Here is a 6000-nt window from a genome sequence, read left to right as displayed (position 1 = left end):
AGGAAGCCTTCTCTTGTGAAGGTTGATGCCATAGAGAAGATTGTGGAGACTTGCTCTTCTACTTCAGAGGTTCGCAAGTTTCTTGGAGCTTGTGTGTTTTATCTTATTTGGATTCCTCATTTTTCTCATATTGCAGATGATCTCTACTAGATCTTGAGAAAATGGTAATGTTTTTCTTAGGAGATGAAACATACTAAAGCCATGCAAAAACTGAAGAAATTATTGAGAGCTGCTCCAACTCTTCGAAAGGTAGATTATGAGTGTGAGAGACCTGTTATTCTTACTATTGATACTAGTCCTATCGGCATTGGATGGGCTATTGGCCAAGACGATGCAGATGGGAATAGATATGCTGTTTGGTTTGGGGTGAAAGTCCTAAACGAGCGGCAACATAGGTATTCATAGGTTAAGAGAGAGCTCATGGGAGTTGTCACGGCTCTCAAGAATGACAAAGAGTACTCTATTAGTGCTGCTGTGGTGGTCGAGACTGATTGTTTGCCTCTTCTAGGTAATGATCACGAGTTGTTCTACTCCAGATATTGCCATGCTTAGGTGGATTGGGTACATAAAATCCATGAATCCTGAGTTCAGGCACATAGCAGGTAAAGACAACCCAGTAGCTGATATGCTTTCACGAGCGAGGTATGATGGTATGGATTTTTCTTACATTGACGATGCTGATGATGGGGCTGATCCTTCAACCATGCATGCTAATCATATTTGTCATGTGTCTACCTTGGAAAGCTTTGATGAGACTTTGTATATAGGAGAGTATTTATAGATTGGACGTTATTTGAGTACCATGTCTAGACAGGATGGATGGTCTGAAGTAGACTTCAAGAAAATCAGAAGAAAATATTATGGGTTCTTCTTGCAAAGTGGGCTACTTTGGAAGCATCCACGAAAGCGAGGAGGACATCCATTGAGAGTTGTTTGTGATAGATCTTCACAGGTACGGATCATGAAAGAGTTTCATGAAAGTCTTTGGGCTGGGCATCGAGTGTTTGGGTGACCTATGAGAAGATCAAAGAGCGCTATTGGTGGAGAGGCATATATAGAGATATCTCATAGTTTTTTGAGACATGCCTTGATTGTCAGTTGTTCTCTTTAGTAAGGCATAAAGATGAGCTTCACCCCTACCTACCCGCTATGTATTCATTACAAGTGCATCTTGATTTGATTACTATGCCTATTGGTTTATGGTAGATGTGCTACATTGTTTTAGCACGAGAAGATCTCACAAATCAAGTGGAAGGAAGAACATTACGGACGAAGTCCACTTTAGTGGTTTGTAACTTTTTGTTGGAAGATGTTATTTGCATGTATGGATGTATTGAAAAAGTTACTACAGATAGAGGTGAGTTGGATGTTGATCAGGATAGGGAGTTTTTCTCTCGCCTTGGCATTAAACTTGCTTTGACTTCGGCATATAATCCAGAAGGCAATGGAAAGAGAGAAAGAGGCCATCCACCAATTGTGAAAGCCTTGGCCAAGGCATGTGGTGGATGGGTTCAAGAGTGGCCTAGATTGTTGCCTTATGCCTTATGGACTAATTGCACTACTCACAGTGTGACTACAGGTTATATGCCAGCTAAGTTGATGTATGGGTAGAAGCCAGTCATGCCTATAGAGACTTGTACACTTTCTTGGAGTGCTTTACCGTGGCAGCAAGAAGAGATGACTAGAGAATATCTTTTGGCTCTTCGTATTCATTGGTTGGAAAGAAGACCTGAAGATATTGAGAGAGCAATTCAAAAGCTTAAAGAGGCCAGGATTCGTAACAAAGACCACTTTGATAGTAGACACAGATTGAGGCCTAAAGAGACTAACGAGGGAGATTGGGTGTTGGTCTATGACAGTAGTCTAGACAACCAGTATAATGCTATCCGCAAGGTTTCCAAATGATGGTTTGGGCCCTATCTAGTGCAGCATGTCCATGGCAATGCTACATATTCCTTGGAAGAGCTTGATGGTACGGTCTTGCGGATTCCAATTGCAAGGAAGAGAATCAAATTATTCAAGAAAAGAGATGAAGCAGCCTATGCAATCGAGGAGTTGGATGATGTGATTTATGATGGACTTGAGCCAAGAGATGATGAAGATGAAGATGTGGACATTGTAGATGCTTTTACAGAAGATGAAGAGATTGCATTGACCGTCGAGCTCGACGGTGATCAAGATGGGTAGTTGTGGCCCATCTGGAGGATTTGCAGGTTTGGAGGGGGTGGATGTTGTGACGCTGCACGTCCACCACTACAAATCTGAGGGCAGAGTTTTCTGCCAAGAAATTGATCACATTACTTAGTGTCATTAGGAATTTATTTTTTGTTGTGTGTGTCTTTTTGTTTGCATTTGCATGACGCACGAGCACCTGTAGTCAAGCTAGGCACAATTTCTTCAATACATTAAATTTTGTAAGCATCGTTCGATTGATTGCATAGCATGGATTTTTTAATTACAAACCTCAAGAATGATTGGGCACGAAGTTCTATTCCAAAATGTATTTTGGCAAAGGCACATTACATGGAAGAACATGTTCATATGAAGAGAATGTTCATTTTGAAGACTCCGAGGGTTAGTTTACCATAATGGAGCTTATGATGGAGAGAAGTTGAAGGAATTATCAAGGACAAGTAGTCACAGTATGGACATTGTTGCAATCATCTATTCTCATACCGAGGAAAAGATTGGACTATAGGAAAAAGAAAGAGATATAAATTGTGGACACTCATTCAAGGACAACATTAGAAGGATTAATAGACTCAATCTCATGACATTTCCAGGAACTACACACCTTCACAAGCCTTTAAGACACTCGTGATACTCAACTTGACTAACTTAAAGAACTCATAGATGCTGACATCCAAGAATATGTTTGCGGTGTTCCTTGTCCCAAAGGAAAAACTACTGGCTAGTTGATGCCTACATGATCCAATGAAAGTATGATGTGGAGATTCTCGTTGGGTTTCCCATTTCCAAATGATCAATCGATTTAACAGAATTTGGCTACCACATTAGTTTTTGGAAATGCATATTTCTAATAGCATATACACTTTAAAGTTCATGTCTATCTAAGAAGCTATCAAGAACATCATCACTTGGTAGAATGCAAGATTCTGATTTACCAAACTAGTCATATCGCCTCACAACCATAAAATCATATTCAACATCTCTCAAAGGATATGGAATAACCAAAAATGCACCCAATACTGGATATGGAAAGGGCAAGATAAATGCCACACGAAGGGTAGCTATAGAACCTTGTGGGACCCTCAACAAATAATAAAAGGTTAAGCACATCTTCCATGTTAGCCCACATACTAAAAGGTTAAGCACATCTTCCATGTTAGCCCACATACTAAAAGGTTGTTGCAAGACCTGCAATTCAAAAATCCGCAGATCATCCTAAAGAAAGCAGAGACGATCAGGGAGCGTTCAAAACTCTGCGACACAAAACAAGGGTTTTTGTCCCCATTTTCACCAGGATAGAGCTTCTTCCAAGATTTTTGTCGTCGTAGCAATTGTGCTTCGAAAGAAAGCTCAGGTTAATAGCTAATTGCATGGATAGTCCACTTTTATGATAATATCCTTGACATAAACATTTATATCGACAATAATAAAGCTTTCTCGAGCTTTTTTTGAGAAAAAGCTCTAGCATGACATGACAAAAATTAGCGGAAAGTGGTAGAAACTTCCTATAAAGTGTAGAGCTTTGATCATGAGGAGGATCGACAAGGAGGAGATGAAGATAAAGCTGTAGCGAAGATGACGAAGGTCGAGTGTTGGGACGAAGAAGATCAAGTCGATGAAGCCTGCAGAAGACTGCGATGATGACGAAGTAAGGAAGTTGACAACAACAAACTGAGATGAAGAAGACGTGCTGAAATAGAGCTCTGAGGTCGCAGTGAAGTCGAAGATGAAGAGAGGTGACAACTGAGGCCGTCTGGAGCTGCATATGTGACGAAGAGGACCATTAGCAAACAGGAGAGATAGGCGGATGGAAAGGAAGCAGCAGAAGGTGACGAAGGTGGCACCCATCGATACGGACGCAGAAGACGAAGCTATAGGAGAAGAATCGACTGCCCCTATGCTCTGTCGCCATCATAGCATATAGAACTAGAGTAGTGTTGCCATCACTCATGTAGCCCTAGACTCGTGTGACCATTCTCTCCATCACAGTGTGCGGTCTTGTGGCCACAACACTCGTGTTTGCGCCATCTCTCCCACCATGATATCCTGCTTGTTTTGGCTCCACTTTGTGCGAGGATACTTGTCCTAATCTTCACCTCCCGATCCACGAGAGTGAGGGAGAGCAGTATTGAAAGATGAGGCTTCATTGTATTTCTAGAGTCAAGGCTGTTGCCATGACAAACCTCGTGGTTAGAGCTACTAGCGACATGCTCATGGGGCCCCATTGGTCATGAACATGGAGCTCTCGTGACCTAATCATTGCGGACCCAAGGCATACTTTTCCATGTGCAGATGTAGAAGACGGAAGAGTAGACGACTAAGTCACCGACTACTGTGACATGGCTTCCCATGGTCCCATGGTCACTCATCCAAGGCAATGCTTACAACCAACAATTGAAGTGACCGACATATGTTGCCAATGAGATCATCTACAACTCACATTTCAGATCCCCTTTCTTCCTATGGGATTTACTGGACTTGCAAGACAAATAAAATCTCTGAAGGTGACCTTGTCATGGTGAAGAACAATACAGCTTTGTCCAAATCAATACAAACCTAGATCATGAGCTAAAAGTTGTTGATGTTGCTTATTCATAGCTTTTACTATGTTTTGTGAATCCAAACTTTAAATATTTTGTGAAAAAGAAATCCTTTGAGTGTATCATTCATCAATTCTGTGTTTTAGTTCTCATGTTTTGTTGTTAACATTGAAATCCAATTATTCCCATCTCAAAAAGCGTCCCTATGGCGAGTGACTTTCACAAACCCCCGCACGAATCCCATGTGACATCATTGCACTCTTCATTTCTTTCCATAAAACACCTCAATCCAATGTTGTACACATTTTACAAATTATGGCCAAAATAAGAAAGTGTTGTCAAGATGCCATAACTATCCACGACTTTTGTAGCATGTTTTATATCCACTCAAAAAGGATAAAAGGGCTACTCCTAAGCTCAATAAGCACTTAACAAGGCTCAACTAAGCCTTGGGAAGCTCGTTGATAAGACGGGAGCAAGTTGGAACAAGCTGGGAGAAGGAAATAGTCAATGCATACCTCGGGGAAGAAGATAGAATGGCTGCCATGAACCCTTAAGTTGAAGCTTTGAATTCAGGCTAAAGGAAAGAATGAAGAAGCTCCTCAAATGGTTGGCTCTGATACCATTTGAAAGGTAGAGACCGAGTGAAAGTACATAAGTAGAAGCAAGAGCAAAGCAAGAGCTATTACCGATGGAGCAAGAGAGTAAGAAAGAGAGCCACAGTATGTGGAAATTCCAATAGTCACAATGTATGACCAACATTTCCTTATTCAATAGTCATTGAAAAACTAAAGAATAGAGTGACGATGATGGATACGCGCCATCTATAGTGTACAAGTGTGTAGTCATGGTGTATGAAGTAAATACAAGGAGGCATAAGCACAAGTGCCTTTACTCTTAACATGGCAATGCTAGTTGATTGCACCAATGTAAGCACTTCAATCCTAGGTTGCCCCCCTTTTGGGTGCCACCTAATATGTCCATAGTAGCAACTCCAGTTCTTGCGTGTGTCCATTGCGAGTGGCTAGTTGTAGTACCGTCTGGTCCTCTCTCTCATGCCTTGCATATGGTTTACGTGTGTGTAATGAGGGATCATGCTGAATGCTTCGATTGATGAGCATATGAACTAATTTTCTTAGGGAAAAAATATTGGGGTGGAGCGAAGTTGAGCAAGATATGAATAGAATTATGAGGAGAGCAATATATTCTCTCTCTCTCTCTCTCTCTCTCTCTGTGCATCTATTACATATACACATTGCACCACTTTATC

The sequence above is a fragment of the Lygodium microphyllum genome, chromosome 6 (genome assembly GCF_053477565.2).
Source record: "Lygodium microphyllum isolate KBCC chromosome 6, Lygodium_microphyllum_v1.1.10, whole genome shotgun sequence".
NCBI classification, from domain to species: Eukaryota; Viridiplantae; Streptophyta; class Polypodiopsida; order Schizaeales; family Lygodiaceae; genus Lygodium; species Lygodium microphyllum.
This window is presented reverse-complemented; position numbering follows the sequence as displayed.